This window comes from Apodemus sylvaticus, chromosome 18 (genome assembly GCF_947179515.1).
Source record: "Apodemus sylvaticus chromosome 18, mApoSyl1.1, whole genome shotgun sequence".
Lineage (NCBI taxonomy): Eukaryota > Metazoa > Chordata > Mammalia > Rodentia > Muridae > Apodemus > Apodemus sylvaticus.
The window spans coordinates 37365072-37384002 of record NC_067489.1 but is presented as its reverse complement, the minus strand read 5'-3'; positions in this window follow the sequence as shown (position 1 = coordinate 37384002).

Genomic DNA, 18931 nt, shown 5'->3' with positions numbered 1-18931 from the left:
ATTGTCTATAAATGTTCAAATGAAAGCACTTCAGTTGTTTCTGAAGCAAATCTGTGAGAGGACTTATAATTATTATTTTTTTTTTTGCTTCTCTGTTAGAACTTAAGTTGTGTTCATGTTCTGAAATTTTTTTATTTTTTATGTTGCTGCTGAAATCTATATTTAATATGATCTCAGACTGCCTGCATTTCATTAATGACTGATTCTGTGTGGGGTTTGAGAAATATTTTTATATGATAAATACAAGCCAAAAACTTTATGATTTTGTGTATTTGAGATGTGAGAGTTTAATTGCTTAAGGTTAAGCATGTGTGTGTGCATGTGGGTGTGTACATGTGTGTATATATTAATTCAAGTCTGGAATACTGTAGATTTAACTGAATGTCAAAAATATGTTCTTATTGGTAGCTTTGTCATAAATAAAGATGAAGAATATACTGAAAAAGAAAGTGAATCTGTGTGTAAGTTGGTCTATTATTGTGTGTCAGAAGCTGAGCCAGCAGAATTTGCACACATCTCTAAATGCAAATGCAGCATTAAGGCTGTCTCCAGGGCATGTAGCTTTAGTATTCATGAAAATTCATTTTCTATTTACTGAGATGTATGAGATTAGGGGCAAAGCGGTGGAGTTTTGATGGGAGGTAATATTAGGAGTTTGTCTAAAACATGTAAATCTTGCTTCCCCTCTCTTTGATGACAGACAAGGCCATCCTCTGCTACATATGCAGTCAGAGCCATGAAGGAGGCAGCTAGTTTAATAGGGGGAACAAAGGCTACTTAAACCATGTCTAGAGTAGGTAGAGACATTGGGGGTGTGTGTGTAAAAGTAAGTGCACAGAGCTCTGTGTGCCTGGAAACACAGACCACAGGCAGTGGGGAAGCAATCCTACTGCCAATCTCAGGACAAGATTACTGGAGTTTGGACATGCCAGGACCTCACTCTGGCTCCCTACCCTCAACCCCCAATTACAGAGATCCCTGGCCCCACATATGATAGCGCCAGTAGTTCCATGTCTTTGACCACACAAGGCTGTATAGGTCTTAAATCTGGTTATAATGAATGGAAATACAGTACTATGTCATTAAATGTTTTTCAGTGAAAAAATGACTTTTAGATGAATATAAACATGCAAATTTGAGAAGTTATGATTATAATGATAAATAATAAATTATGTATAGTTTTCAAAGCCATGGGATTGAGATCCTCAATAGTGTGTGTGTGTGTGTGTGTGTGTGTGTGTGTGTGTGTATGTGTGTGTGCCCATATGTGCTCTCAAGAGTAAAACCTCAGAAGTCTTGAGGAAAACATTTGGGAATTATTAGCTCTGAAACCTGTTGAAGTTGTTAAAGATATTTGTAAGTTGAATGTCAATAAACCCTGTGAGATTCACTTGCAATCCTTCCTCATAAGGGTAATTTATAGTAATACTTTGTGGTCATTAGGATGAGAATAGTCCCATTGTCTCAAGTTTTAATGCTTAGTCTCTGTCTGGGAAAGACTAGATGGTTGGCCTTATTATAATGGGTGTGGCCTTGTTGGAGGAGATGTGTAACTGGGAGTAAGGTTAGAGGCCATGGCAGGCGCAGGTTCTCTCTTGGCCTGCTACAGGTGAATCAAAGGTGAGATTTCAGTTCCTTTTCCAGCATTAGGCCTGCTTGCCCAATGCCAGACTCCTTGCCATGATGGTCATCAACTAAATTTATGAAACAAAGAAGCCCTCAATTAGATGCTTGCTTTAGAAATTGCCTTGGTGCTGCAAACCCCTCACCTAGTACTCCCAGAGTTCCCAAAGACAAAACCATCAACCAAAGAGTACACATGGAGTTACCCATGGCTCCAGACAGACACATCGGCAGCAGAGGTTGGTCTTGTTAGACACCAAAAGGGGAAGAAGCCCATGGTCCTGGAAAGACTTGATGCTGTAATGTAGAGGAATACCAGGACAGGGAAGCGGGGTAGGGTTGATTGAGGAAGGGGAGATTGCTTATGGGATTTTCGGGGGATGGGGGGAAGCAGGAAAGGGGACAACATTTGAAATGTAAATAAAGAATATACATAATTTAAAAGAAAAGCAAAACAAAGCAAAAAACAAACAAAAAACCAAACTTCATTAAAAAAAAAAAGAAATTGCCTTGGTCATGGTATCTCCTCTCAGTGATGGAACAGTGACTAAGACATGTATGCTCATTATCCTTCCAAAGCCGATGTTGAACATGAACATGTTGTCACCTAGTCACGTATTCTGCAACCTGGGCAGTATTGCCACTTGTATCTCTTCCAATCAACCACAAGTCATCTATGAACAATTTATCTCTATTCCTTTCTTATTTTCACTATCATTACTTTGATTAAATTCATTTTGCCCTTTTCCTGCAATCAGTCTTACAGTGACTAGTCTCAACTAGTACTCACTGAATTAGTAAGAAATCAACTTTTCCCTACCTTTAAATTATCAAGTCTTTTGGGGGGGGCACCATCATGGAAATTAGATACTTAAAAAGAACATATGTAGAACTATGAGATATTTGCTTACTGGAAGACTGTGTCATTACTTTGGTCCATTGTTCAAATATAACTTAAATCTTATTAAACATTGGAGATATTAGGAGACTATCATTGACATGTCAAGTTCTCTATATTTCTATTCTACAGGCTATAAAGTTTTCATTTGCTACACATACTGTTTAAAGGATATTGGGACTCTAAATCTTGGTAATAATTTGGGGTAGCTCTATATAATAAAAAATATAGCTGCTATTTTTATAAGGAAACTTTGGAATATAATAGGAAATTTAGATGCATTTTTATAATCTAGTTGTTTTATAATCTAATTGCAACCTTGCAAATTAGTTAAGGTGGTGGTGTGTTTTGAAATAGCATTTTTTTAAATCCTCTTTTTTTTTCTAGACCGTTTCAGAGCCTCATATCCTTCTACCTCATGTATACAAATAATTTTTGCTGTTTGTTTTGGAATATAACAGTGTAGAGAAGATGCTGTAAGGCTCCTTTCCCCTAGACATGTAAAAAGTTTAAAACTTAGAAAATATATTTAAAATATGAATACAAAGGGTTCAAATTGTAATCTGTATTTGGCAGAAAGACAATAGAGACATTTTGGGTTTTAGAGAGCACAATATATGTCTCTGCTTCTAGTTTGGAAACCAGTTGCTAAGCCCATATCTCCAGATGTGAAATGACTACAAAAAGCTACAAAACATTTCTTTGTAAGTAGTGTAGTGACCAAGTTTTGGGATGTCAGAGTGTAGACCCAACCAAGTACTTTCTGGTTCTCAGAATTATGCTGATTAGAGGAAGGACTTCACCTGGCAAGAGAACTGTTTTTGCTTCATGGAGCAATTGCCCAGAGTTTTACATTGTGTTACAGATTATAAAGAAGAGAGAATGTGTACACATGAATCATTAAGTCATATTGCTATTTCAAACAACAGAATCAGAATAAAGTAGGGTGGGCCTGCTCAGCACAAAAATCCTTTATATTTCTAGGAATAATGAAAGAAAATTACTAAAAAAAAATGGGCAAAAGATGTTTAGAGGATATATTTAACTGTGAATTTTAAAATAGAATTGTAAGAATGAATAACTCATTCTCATTTAGCAATACCCAGTAACATTATGGCTTTTCTGAATTCTGACAATTCAAACTGTTTACTCATTGAAAATATAATGAAGTTAGATAATGTAAAGAAATGGAATTTCCCAGAATTCCTTTCTGTCATGAATTTAGTCAGTAAAGTTTGTTTTGCATTTTAGGGAATGCAATTACCATGGCTGACACCCATTACATTTTGTTCTACACGTAAGTTATAGTGTGACTATAAATTCCCATCCTAATGTATTTCTATTGTTCCATTTTGCTTACAAAGATTTTAGTGTCACTTCATTTAATTGAAGTCAAATGATGTTATTTACCTTTTAGTGATGCAGAAAAAATTGCTTTTTATAATCTATTATTATTCAAGTTGAATTTTCTTAGCGAATGGAAGAAGTCCTTAGTGCAGAACATTGTACATACAAATTTAAAATGAGTACTAAACCATGACATCCCCTCTGCTGTACCAATAGCAAAAACAGTGAAATAGCTGAGATTGTAGTTGATTGTGTGCAAAATATTATTGAGTCGTCAAATGACACAAGGGTCCAACAAATTACCCCAAATGTGAAAAGAGCAATGTCTGATATTTGTAAAAATAGCTACCAATATATAATATATTCAGTAACAAAATTCACAGAGTACTGAGTAAATGATGACTAGAAAAGCCATGTTGTTACTTACATATAGATTTGAAAAATAACTCAGAAATATACCTATAATTTTTTTCATTGTGTTTTATACTTATGAATGATAGTGGTTGCCCCAATTCTAAGTTTAAAGCAAAATCTAGGAAAACCAATGGACTACAGATTCTATATTTCAGTTCCATATATTATCACTGGCCAATAAGTTCTTGTCAACTAGGTCAAGCCAGATCTACCATAGTTAAACTACATCAAACAGCACGCTTTTATTATTTCTCACATTTGCTGAACTTGCTTGATGGTTGAATGAGAATGGCCCATATAGACTCCTATCCTTGAATGCTTGGTTCCAGTTGGTTGAAAGGTTTGGTAAGGATTAGGAGGTATAGCCTCATTGGAGGAGGTATGTTAATGTTTGCAGGCCTGAGGTTTCAAAAGACTTGTGCCATTCCCTGTATCACCACTGATTCTTGCTACATCTCTTGACTATTTTTTCAGTCACCTGTGGCCAGCTATCTCTATTCCTCTAACATGGAACCCTAAACATCTGAAAATCTAGCCCCAAATGTAATGTTTTCTACTATAAAGTATTTTCTGTGAGTAGCCTTGGTCATGGTGTCTTATAACAGTGATAGGAAAGCAACAAAAATACTTTATTATACATATACATATATATATATATATTCATATTTGTATATTTTAAACATTGAGTAATGCAAAGTGGCTTGAGAAAAAACTTAACAGATATGTTATAATGTTTTCATCTCTGTTTAATGGTGATATGAATGGATGCTGTTTTCTTTTTTGTGATTTTATTTTCAGATAAACTATAAATGTCATGAAATGCTTAAATATAGCAACATATATTCTTTACTTTAAAATATTTCTTCATGATCTATATATTCTTATAAAAGTTGCTCACCTGGGTTTTCTTTACTCATTATTTTAATTCATTTTGATTAGTATATATAGATACATATTCAAAGATGAACAGCTGTATACACATGTATGTGTTACAGTTTGTGAGAAGAAAAGAAATATTTTATAATGTGATTGAGAATTCACTTAACCAAAAAAAAAAATCTGCTAGACTTGGCTTTTTGTTGCTTTCCAGAAGACTAGTTATAGTGCCATATTTAATGTACACCATGAGGAAGCTGATGTCTTTTTGATTAGTCATTGCTGCAATTTACAATCAACAAATCCTCATCACTTTGATATACTACACAGATATTATGTGTTTTTTAACACAAGTAGTATGAACATACATTAAAATAAATGGTGTTCCATTGCTTTAGAATCACTCAACAAAGCCAGCAAAATTCCATTAGAGATTACTTAATTTTTAGTTTTATAAAAAAGCTCATTAAAAGTTAAAAAAGAGACTCCTTTTCTATTTTAAGAACCCAATCGCCAACTTTCAGAAATCTTCAGTGAAGCAGAATAATACTCTTCTTCATATGAAGTTCTGAGGTTTATTCTGTTCTTAGTTTTATAAAAAGAAATACACATATAAATAAAATACTTAGAATAATTTTATATACATTTTTATTAATTCTTTAAGTTTTTTAATGACATATTTTAACCATAAGTGTCACTTACTGTTCTCTCTCACTCTTCTTGGGTTCATTCAACTCCTTCTCTTTTTATATCTTCTGTTTGTTTTCAGTACCTCTCTGAACCCAATTCCTGCAACAAAATTCTCATGGGCATGGGACCATCCATTAGAGTTTGTCAACCTACTATGGACCACAGCCTTAAACAACAACAACAACAACAACGACAACAACAACAACAACAAAAACAAAACTGATCATGCCCCCAACCAGAAACTATCCACTATGAATTTCTGTTAAGTTAGAAGTTGGAGTTTCTTAGACTCTTCTTGCTCCAAGCTAGACTTTAAACTTTCTTGGGGATATTCAGGTCTTGGGAAGGAATCTGCAGCTATGATGAGTCCTTGAATATAGCAATCCTTTCATATCAGGTTCTCTTATATATCTGGTTCTTATTATAGCTTGGCTTTCCTAGAACTCTTAGAACTTAAATCTTTCTGATCCGTCTTCCTCATAGATCTCTGAGCCTTGGTAGTGGGGTTAATATGCATGCCCCATTTTGGCTGAATACTCTACTGTTATTTTGTCTCTATGTTTGACCAGCTATGAATTTCTGTGTTGACCACTGTAGGCTTCACAAAGAAAGTGCTCTGATTAAGTCTGAGAGCTACTTTAATCTGTGGTTATAGAGACATAAATTTAGATGGTAGTTTGGTAATGTGTCCTTCTCGAAGGTATAGGTTGCCAAATAAAACTTTTGGTTACCCCCACAATAGTACAGGAGGACAGTGACATTGCTTTTAGTTACCATTAAAAACAATAATAGGACTCTATTGGTGAAGATGTTTTGGTCACAGGACACAAAGAAAACAAGTTGCTCCTGCAAAGTAGCTGCATGCTCTTTGGCTAGATTTAATAGTACAAAAATGTGTTATGTAGGCTGTGTGTGTTGTGTGTGTGTGTGTGTGTGTGTGTGTGTGTGTAGTTTGGGTGCATTAATAATTTTACCCAGCCATGAATCCTGTGAAATGCAATAAAGATTGGCATGCCAAAGTATGTGCATAGGTGCAATAGTTGCAGATCATCATGAAGTAACCAACTACTTTCCAGTTTGATTGAAGGCCTGCTCCACAGAGGAAATACATGCCCAGTATTTGTAGACTGATCCCAAGGATCTGTGCTTGAGGGACTCACAGGTCCCATGAGTAAGTCCATTAAATATTAGGCAGTTTTATATTTTAAAATGTTATAATTTTGCCTTCCTTTAAAATATCAGACTATTGTTTTTCTTTAAAACATTTAAGACTCGCACAGAGCAATATGTGCTGTTGAGTAAACACATAAAGAAATGTAGTCATGGAGGGGGTATAGAGAAAGGAACTGTGTGAGAGGAAACAAGCTGGGGACAGTAAAGTGAATAAATAATAAAAAAAGTTAAAAAGCAAAAAAGAAACGTAGTCAAATCTAATGAATAATGCTATAGCTGTGCTTCATTTACCAACTTAACAACACATATGAATATGCAGATTCTTGTTTCTTTTCTGCACTTGTAGTATAGTTCCAAATGGATATGAAAATACTACTTGTAGATTGTTGGCTAGGCTCCTATATTTTGTCTTTTAATATATTTTCTGATGTTCAACAGTGCTATAGGTACATTTTTGGTATTCATATGCTATCCTTTTACACTTAACTTAGAACATTTCCTTGCAAATGTCTCAGTCAATAACAGAATTGTAAAGCACTCTGAATTTTCTTTACTCTTGATTTTCTCAATAATATAGTAAATAAATCATATATTCATACACTCATAAAATCATTTGTCTCTGGTGATCAATCCTAAGTATAAGTAACCTTTTCTGAATACTTTTGTGGTGCCACAAATAATTGTGAGTACTTTATTTGATTCATGGCCTTTCTGTGCAGTGGTTACAAGCCTTTCCCTCCTATTTTTGTATGTTAAAAAGTGAAAGTTACACAGATACTAGATACTGTTTAATTTAGTAAATTTCAACCTGTGGGGTTGAACAACCATTTCACAGGTGTCACCTAAGACAATCAGGAAACACTGTTATTATTCATAACAGTGGTAAAATTATAGTTATGAAGTCACAATGAAATTAATTTTATTGTTGTGTGTCACTACAAGATAAGGAACTGCATTAAGGAGTCACAGCATCAGGAAGACTAAAACTCCTATTATTATTAAAGTCATGTGACTTTAAAGTTTTCTGAATCCCCATAGGTTTTTTACTTCTAATTTCTACAATACACAGAAATTACAATGTAAGTTTATTACTTTTGTCTCTAACTGCCTCTATTTCTCCAGTGAAATTATGAAATACTGCCTGAAGGATTCTGGCACTGGTGGGCCATAAATAGAATAGATAATGTTCCTATTCTAAGTGTAATAATCTTGTAGGACAAAACACTGTACATTAAGCTAACAAAGTAATAACAGGATCAGAGAATGGACATGCAGTGATGCTATGAGTTAAAGGCTGACAAAGATATTATTTTTATGCCCCAGTGTAGGGGAATGCCAGGGCAGGCAAGTGGGAGTGAGTGGGTGGGTGGGTGGGGTACCCTCTTAGGATCAGGGTAAGGGGGCATGGGATAGGGGGTTTCTGGAGGGAAAATCGGGAAAGGGGATAACATTTGGAATGTAAATAAAGAAAATATCCAAGAAAAGAAAAAGAAAACAAGGGAAAATAAATGTAACACTAATTCATACCTCTGAATTTTAAGAAGACAGCTCCCCATCCTTGAAAAAAATCCAGTGAATGCATACTTCAACGTGAAGCCCAGATAATTAAGCTTTAAGTTAAATCTATTTATTATTGATAGCCGATGTAAAAGCATACATGATCTGCAGACTGGATTCTAGGAATCAGCCAGGCAACAGCTATATGAAGAGAGAGAGAGAGAGAGAGAGAGAGAGAGAGAGAGAGAGAGAGAGAGAGAGAGAGAGAGAGAGAGGGAGAGATGGAGAGATGGAGAGACAGAGACTGGCAGAGAGAGAGAGAGAGAGAGAGAGAGAGAGAGAGAGAGAGAGAGAGAGAGACATACCCCTATACATTCTCTAGAAACAGCATTCATCATCTTTTGCTCTTGCAAACAAATAAGAAGAAATTTAGGCAAGTTTTAGAAGGATTTTACTTAATGATGCCAAAAAAGTTAACTGGAATACTATGTTCTGACTGTCTGGCTCCTTCAAGATATTACCAAGGAACACAATAATGTAGTATAATCATTAATATATTTCTAATCTGAGCACCAAACCTATAAGGACCTTTCCTTAGTCCAATCTTCCCCTTTATGTTTTCCCTGGTGTAAAAGAGTGACATGCTTTTATTTCTGGAATTTAACCATAATTGTACATAATACTACAAAAATAAAATCCCTTCTTTTGTCATATAAATGTAATTGGTACCTAATGTGACCAGCACCTAATGTGAACAATACCTATTGCTACCGATGCACTGCCTTCTGTCATAAGCTATTACTTTACATTGTGAAGAGAAAAAAGTTCTCTAGTTAATTAACTAAAGCTTTGGTTAGATATTTTATAGCAACTAATATGGACAGGTGACTAGCAAGTAAAATGCTACTTCAAATGGAAAAATAAGTTATCTACACATGCTGGAATAGTCTGTATACAATACAAGTAATGAAAGCATAAAAAGGCAGTGAAGTATTTATGTGTTACAAAAGAAGATTGCAACTTATACTGGTTAAAAAATATAAATTTTCTTGAGCATATTGTTAGAGTTCCATGCATAGTGTTTTAATTAAAAATATATCAAATATATTTTTTATTTTTATTATTTGTCAGTCATATACAGGGAGTCTTATAAGATATGAAATTAGATATTAACATTAATTGGATATTGAGGCTTGTTATAATGTTCTATTGTCCAGTTGCTTCTGCTTTGCCATGATACTAAGAAGGTGATGTTTACAATGTTACCAGAGAATACACTACATCCTACCTTCAAAGGAAATAAAAGATACTTTTACAGGTATCTGTTTTCAGAATATGAAAAGAACAATGATTCAAATACCACCAACCAAATTGTAATCAAATGCCCAGAGAAGCAGTTAATATAGTTTTTGTGTGTTAGGGAGATATTTATAGAGGTGTTAGACAGGCCTGCCTAATTTTCTTGCTTTCTTTTTTAAAAATTACTCTATTCATTTATATTTCAAATGATATCCATCTCTCCTGTTTCGCCTCCACAAAGCCCCATCCCATCCCCCCACTCCCTCCCCACCCTTGCCTCTAAGAAGGAGCTCCTCCCCTCACCCACTCCCACCTCACTGTCCAGCCGCCTCCTACACTGGGGCATGAAGCCTCCACAGGGCCAAGGGTCTCTCCTCCCTTTGATGTCAGATAAGGCCATCCTCTGCTACATATGTGTCTGGAGCCATGGGTCCCTCCATGTGTACTCTTTGGTTGGTGATTTAGGCTCTCGGACCACCCAGAGCTCCCAGAGACTTAACTGCCAATTTTCATAGTGGCATGTAATTCTAATATAGATCCAAACACTTTATTTAGAAAAGCATTTCTATATTTGAATGGTTCAAGTGAAACTATCCAGTTTATTTTAGCTTCCAATTTGTTGCAGGTTAGAGTTGCCTGAGAGAGGAGACTCTTGCTTTTGTAGGATCCATCCCACTCTGAATGGTGGACTGGACATGTTGTCCTTGTCTGCACAAGGAAGCAAGCTGGGAATGAGCCTGGGAGTCCGCTAGCAAGCATCGGCCTTTATGTTTCTGAATGTGCTTCTTTGGCTGTGATGTGAGTTCCTTGGGTAGGGGTGATGGTGCTTGAGTTTCTGCCCCACCCTTCTTCAGCAGGCTAGGGCTGTATGATTGACAGGATGTGAGCACGAGTTGTTGGCTGACAGAACACTTCCTGCACTGAGCTGCTTTTGATCGTGGTGTTTTATCATAGCAACAAAAAGAGAACTAGAGCAGAACTCATACATTTTGAATTATCATATATAAAATGCATAGATTTAATTTAAGCAAAATGTGAGGCAGTGATTTGTCAGGTCTTTTGAATTTAACAATGGGAAAATTGGGGCCTACTATCAATCTCAGAGTTATAAAGTATATATCATAAATAAAATCTTAAGAATAACTATCAATTTTTGTTTTAGTAACATAATCATTATTATGTTGCTTATATTTTAAAGTTATTTTTTTAAATTCTCATTGCATATATTCATTGTATATGGTACTGTGTAAAGTAAGGCTATTTCACAAAAGTATATCCTATATACTATGTATTTATATACATATATGCACAACATATTTATATACAAACACACTGTGTTTATAAAATGTTAAAACCACAAATAAGAGAAAATATACGTATTTTCATGAATGGCTTAAGTGACATAATATGATTATATTAATTGCACAAATTTCCCCAATTGATTTTGTTTTAGTAACATAATCATTATAATGTTGCTTATATTTTAAAGTTATTTTTTTAAATTCTCATTGCATATATTCATTGTATATGGTACTGTGTAAAGTAAGGCTATTTCACAAAAGTATATCCTATATACTATGTATTTATATACATATATGCACAACATATTTATATACAAACACACTGTGTTTATAAAATGTTAAAACCACAAATAAGAGAAAATATACGTATTTTCATGAATGGCTTAAGTGATATAATATGATTATATTAATTGCACAAATTTCCCCAATTGATGACTTCATCCTTTTTATGCAGGTTAACACATTCCACGTGTATGTAATATATTTTCATTGCCCATTCCTCTGCTGATGGACAATAACTTAGTTATTGTGAATAATGTTACCATAAACAGCAATGTACAATATCTCTGATGTAGGTAGTCTTGGGCAAATAGATATGATACATAGGAGAGGTAGAGTGAGCAATATTATGCATCTCTGTGTCAGAGAGAGCACATCTGTGTGCATGCATGTGTTTGTGTGCTTTTGTGTGCATGCATACATGTGTGTGCATGTGTATATGTGTGTGTTTGTATGTGGTGTGTGTGTGTGTGTGTGTGTGTGTGTGTGCAGGTTGTGAAACCAAACAGGATCATGAAAAAAATCTAAGCAAGGGTCATATATACAAAGTAATGGAATATATATATAGTGAGAAGGCAGAAGATGGGATGGAAAGGTGAAGGACAAAGCAAGAAAGGAAAACTATTGATGAAAGCAGAGCACAGGGGAGGTAATGGTACAGGGGGCGGCCAAAGCAAACAATGACACATTTGTACAAAGGTAACAGGATGACACTCACTGCTTTTCATGCTAACTAAAAAGAGTCAATTTGAAATAAAATAATAAATTACTGAAATCCATTGAGTAAAGTTTCAAATACACAACCTCATGGATACATTTGCCTGGAGCCTTGTTCATTGTCTTCATGTGTCTTTTATTTACTTCTAGTGCTGTGCTAGTAGATCTATCAGGGAGTTAGTCCCTATGAGGCTGAAGCAAGACTTACATAAGAATGTTTCTCTTCCCAGCAAGGAGGAGGAGCTGCTTAAATGAACCGATCTGTGGTGGGAAATTTCAGAAATCCATACAAATAGAATAAATACACACAACATTAGTTTTGGAGGGACTCAGTTTCCCCTGCTTCCCTCAACCTGCAGAGGAGATGAACAAGATAGTTTATTTTAATCACAGGATCATTTGACCTAGAAGAAATTATTCTCTGCCATATATCTGCATCAAACTCAGGGGCACCCAGTTTCATTAAACTATTACTACTTGAATTGAATACAAAGATTGGCATCAATCTATTGATAGTAATTGACAGTAATGCCACACTTTCACTGAGAAGGCTTTGTAGACAAAAATAATCGGACAGTTGCTAGTATATCCCCAAATATTGTGTCTTCTTCCTGTACATTCTTTCCCTTTTCCTTTAGACCTGACACCACAGAATACCAATAAATAACATTCAGTGCTTTCCTGAAACTCTTGCTTATCTAAACTACAAAACAATGAAAAATCTCTATACCATCTATGGATTGATAAGTGTGGAGTTTTGGGGACTTTTTCCTGCCATCAATCCCTGCTCATTTGAGTGCCAACTTCTACAGCCACTATGACTTAGTAGGAGGGCTTCCTAAAAAACTTCATCTGCACTGAAGTCCAAATCCCTTCTAAGGATCTAGCAGTCACAGTAGAATTATCCATGCATTTCACATTCCAAAGAAAGTGTTGTGACACTTTCTAACTCTGATTTCCAGTTTTCTTTTCATTTGAACGCTGGTGTTCTCTCTATTTCCAAGAATTCATGTATACATTGTCTTATGGTTTTATTGCTGTGAACAGACACCACGGTCAGGGCAACTCTTACAGGACATTTAATTGGGGCTGGCTACAGGTTCAGAGGTTCAAGTCCATTATCATCAAGGCAGGACCATGGAAGCCTCCAGGCAGGCATGGTGCAGGAGGAGCTGAGAGTTCTACACCTTCAGCTGAAAGCTGCTAGCAGAGTAATGGCTGCCAGGCAGCTAGGATGAGAATGGTAAAGCCCAGGCCCACAATGACACACTTACTCCAACAAGGCCGCACCTACTCCAAGGCCACACCCACTCCAACACGGCCACACCTACTCCAACAAGGCCACACCTCTCCAACAAGGCCACACCTACTCCAACAAGGCCACACCTTCTAATAGAGACACTCCCTGGGTGGAACATAGACAAACCATCACAAACATTTACAAAATTTCCAGATTGCCATTCATGTCATAATGTTTATTCATTTGAAACAATAATCACTCTTATTTCAATTTCAAGGGGGAAAATTTCAGGATGGATGCATAGAATAACAAAATTGCCACCAAACAGTTGCACTTAAATTATTTCTACATTCAATAATCCATGTATTTCATAGCACAAATCGAAACGTAAGTAGGAATTTGAAATGTAGACTTACAGTTGATGTTTAAAGTGTTTTTATTAATTACATTAGCATATCAAAAAGTTGCCTGATGTATTAGAAACAATATAGTGATATTTTTGTGTCAGTAACAGTTAAAACACAATAAAAATGCTACATATATTTGAATAATTATGGACACATAATATCATAAAAACCTTGTATTTTTCAATTGGTAGATTAAAACATGACTAGAAATCCCTATAACATGAAATGCATAGAGGTAAAAAAACAATACATTGGATAAACATTGATGTTTATTTGAAACATATATTTAATATGCAATATTGGAAACAGTATCTACAAACTAAATAAAATTAATAAATTAAAATAATTGATAAATCCATAATTAATAAAATTATGGATGCCAATGCATTTTCCTGAGGACAAATCCATGATGATGACATGATAACGGTGCAGACCAGCTTCTGTGCTTCAGGCAACATTTTTCTACAATGCCTTTTTCTATGGATTACAGGCTTATGAATACCTAACATTTTTATTCTGGGGTATAGTGATGTCTTTCCTACATTTCTTTAAACAAATGTATTATTTTTAAATGGTAAGAAAAAACAATAACTTATATAACAATATCTTTATTTAGATTTCTTTCTTATTTGTAGACAAGTTAGTTTGTATATATTCTAGAAATAACTTTATGGCTGTCACAGTCATATTTCTCTACTCTCAAAGGAATAATATTGTAAAATAATATTCTCACTGAGAGTCATTTATATTTTATTTATATGAGATATAGGTGCTAGAGAATCTCAATTCTTTTTAAAAATTTAAAAGTATATGAAGCAGATTCATATTTCCTTAGGCTTATTTACTTAGTTTTTATTTTATAGTTTAATTTTTTAAAATTTGCTTATAAATTTAATATGGAAATATTTAACTATTTACCTACTACTTAACTAGATGTTCCTATCAAAATGTATTCTAATTAAATACAATTATAAACAATTTTAGTAGATAGTAATAACATTTATTTTAATCAGTTAAGGAAATATGGGATAGTAATCTTAGGTTGTCACTTGTAGAAATAAAAAAGCAAAAAATTATTTAAAGAACATTGAATGCTGTTAGCTGAAATTGTATAATGCAGCTTGAAATTTTTTGCTTGTTAAAACACACTGAGTCCAGCATGTTACACATCTCTTGAAAATTCTTTTGTAGTTATATTACTTAGATGATAAAGGGCAGTAAAGAGGATGCTGTAACCAGGAACAAGAGTGGAATACCACTATCTCTATCTCTACTACTGTTCACAATGTCTATTTCTCATGGGTAATAACCATTCTAAAGTCCTTTTGTGCATCTAAACAAAAATGTAGTTACCATGTCTCCTCTGAACTGACATTTAAATAAAATGATTCAAACGAACAAATTACTGTTTCTTTTTGTCTCTTATACCATAAATATGAAATCCTGGGCACACAATACCTAGCATAAATACTATTTCACTGTTATAGAAAGTTCTTTCCTCTATAGCCTCTTAATTCTGCCAATGGATAGAAGATGCTGACCCCTGTGGTTGAATTAGGGAAAAGCTGAAAGAAGCTGAGGAAAAGGACAATCCTGTAGGAGGACCAGCTGTCTCAACTAACCTGGACCCCCAAGATCTCTCAGACACTGGGCCACCAGCCAGGCAGCATGCACCAGCTGATTTAAGGCCTCCAACACATATACAGCAGAGGACTGCCAGGTCTGGACTCAGAGAAGATGCACCTAACCCTCAAAAAGTTGGCCCTAGGGAGTGGCGAGGTCTGGTGGGGTGGGGGTTGGGGGGTGGGGGCTGGGAGTTGGGGACATTCTAGTAGAGACATAGGGAGGAAGGATGGTATGTGGAACAGTCAGAGGGAAGACCAGGAGGGGGATAAAATATGGACTGTAAAAAATATTAAATAACATTTAAAAGGAGGGGAGGGGGATTCTGTGAAAAACCAAGGGTGCTGTGACCAGAATTATTATAGACTATATGGAACTCTGTGCTACTAAGGCAGATACATAATAATATAACAATATTATGGTATTCCACAATGATTTTTAAGCGTACAGTTGGTCCTCACATATTTATCTTTTATTTATTTTACAATATTGATGCACATTTTGGAATGGTATGTGGCAATTTCCATAGTAATTTAAGTATTCATATGGTTCAAGTACATACTTTGAAATATTTACTTTTGTTGTTTGTTGGATCTCTGTGTCAGAGCAGAATGTGGAGAGGTGATGTTTAGGGGTTAATAACAGTTTTCTGTATTGTGTATGTTCCTACCCCATAATAATGTTCTTAACTTCATCAACAAGTTTGACACACCATACATCAAAGGGTTGTGTCTATTAACAAGAAGGGAAGTCGTGTTATCTAGTGGTTTTATCAAAAACAAATTTTACCGACACATGACCTTTAATAAATAATGTCTTGCCAGGTTTTCCAACAGCAGAGACATCTTGTAATTTATTATGTTGTGAATAAATTCACTTCCTGTTATTTAACAAGAATACTTAACATGTCATGATGTAAGATTTACTTTCTGAGATGAAATAAGGCATATCATAACAAGGAATAAATCATATTATATATAATTTTTATGATTACATATAAATTATATAAAGCGGTGTAAATAGAGTTATTCTAAGAAATGTGGAAAATACATTGCCTATACCAAATATAGTAGTGTAGAACATTCAAGGATGAGATTATAAATATGAAATAGCATCTACATTGATGTTTCTTTATAAATATTAAAAAATAAGCCTTTCATATAATTTCTGTACAGGGAAATGTTTTATATTTAATGAGTTGAGTGAACTGAGGTATATTCCGTTAGGACATGGTCTTTTGGTAAAATCATTCATGGCCCAAAAAACAGCTAGCTACCTACCATCAACAAATCATGACTAGGTTGATGAATTATATATATGAAAAACACATGTATTTCTCATCACAGTAGAAACTTTACGGGATTCCAAATTAATAAAAATATCTTATTACAGTGAACTTAATGAAAAATGCAAATTGCCATACTTGATAAGTTAGTGGGCCAAGTTCAAATTTCTAGTTGCAGGAAGAGTTCAGTTAGAGTTGGTCCTATCCTGTGGATATGCATCCCTCCACTGTGGTGGATATGCATCCCTCCACTGTGGTGGATATGCATCCCTCCACTGTGGTGGATATGCATGCCTCCACTGTGGTGGATATGCATCCCTCCACTGTGGTGGATATGCATCCCTCCACTGCAGAGAGCACAGTGGAGGCTTCGCTACCCTGGGTTTTCTCACTGGTGCTGAATAGGTGCATCTCATACTCACATTGCAGAGAAAGCCAATATTCTCATTTCTCAACTTTAGTTTGTATTTCATATGATTGTATGTTTGTTCTAGAAAATAAAGAATAGAAAAGAATATTTACTTTTATCACCTCTTCCTGACTATAAAATAATACTATGGAGGATGAGATACTATTAATATTTTTTCATGTTACATTCTGTTTGCACAACATTTCTAAAAGAAAAATTTCCATATTTAGTTTTATAAATTAAAAAATTGGGAGTATGCCCATGATCTCTTTTTCAGTGTTTGCTGATTAGAAATTCTAATGATTTTTGTAATTTCATTTTGTACTCTCCTTTATTATTGAAATTGTTGATTGTTTTATAATATTTCTGAGGGAATTTTGTGATAGCTTATGTATAATATTATATAATCTTCAAATATTGGTAATTTTTCTCAATTTCCTTTTAGTATTCCATTTAATTTCCTTCTTTTGTCTCATTGTTTCAGTAAGTAATGAAAGCACTATATTTAATAAGATTGGAGATGGTGGACAGTCCTAACTATTCTTGATTTCAATGAGATTGCTTTGAATACTTCTCCATATAGGATAATTCATTTCTGCCTTCATTAAGCTGAAGTATGCTGCCTCTATTTCTACACCATCTACATGTTTTATCATGAAAGAATGTAGGCTTTTGTCAAAGGTATTTTTTTTTTCATCTATGGAGCTGGTTGTGTGATTTTTATCTTCATGTCTATTTATGTCATGATTGAAATTTTATCTTTAAAATTATTTGAAAGACACAAATAAAAATACTATTGAAAAGAGACAAAATGCAATGTTAAGAAGGGGAAATAGAGTGTCTATTGAACAAACTTTTGAGCGTCTTTCTGAGTAGAGCAGTGGTATGATACAGTGACTGGTAATGAGAAAAGGAGAGAATTTTTTATGTTAATGTTTTTTGCATTGCTTTCTTGCATCAAGTTGATACATGAAAATGAGAGTATTTTTCACTGTGGGTAAGAAAGTACAAATTCCACGCATTGAGTTAGCCGTGGACAACAAGATATAGGTCAGTACATTGATAGACTGCATGGAACTATATTCTCATGGCTTTATTGTTTTAATGAAACAAAAGGCAAAGTTTTCATTTAGACAGAAAATTATGAAAGAGATGATTAAGGTTTGATGAACTAGCTGAGGTATAAAATAGTTCACTAGAAAGGAAGGGTGATTGAAATAGAAAGTCTATTACATTTGCATGCAAGCAAGCGTGACAGGGCAAGCTGAAAGAATTCTAATGAAAAGTAAAACCAGAGATAATCTTGTGTTTTTCCCCAGCTACCATGCACTTGAAAAGTACAGAGGCAAACTGGCAGTAAATTGGGATTCACATGAATTATGTTTTTATTTAGTTGGATATGACAGGCCAAGAGAAGCAAAGAAATTAATGATGTCTACAAGGCAGTAATTATGATTTTGTGCATATTAAGAGGACAAGAGGGCCATTCTGTGGGTGAGAGACCATAGAAAGATCAGAGAAGTCACAGGGCAGCAGCTCCAGTTTGAGATCTGATTGGAGGGGATGGAATAATACAGAAATGACCTAGAAAGTGAAGAGAACTCATTAGTGAGAGAGATGCTTACAATTAGCCTGAAAAAAGTTACAGACACTGGAAATAACAAGAACTAGAGTAAGATTATGGAAGTGATTTTCTGCTTTTAGGCAACTATACACACACACACACACACACACACACACACACACATATATATATATTACAGGGATAGGACAATTTAAGAAATCAAAAACCTATGTTGATTGAAGAACCATCTAGGTGTTTATTTAAATCAAGGTGCTTAGAAAGAAATCAG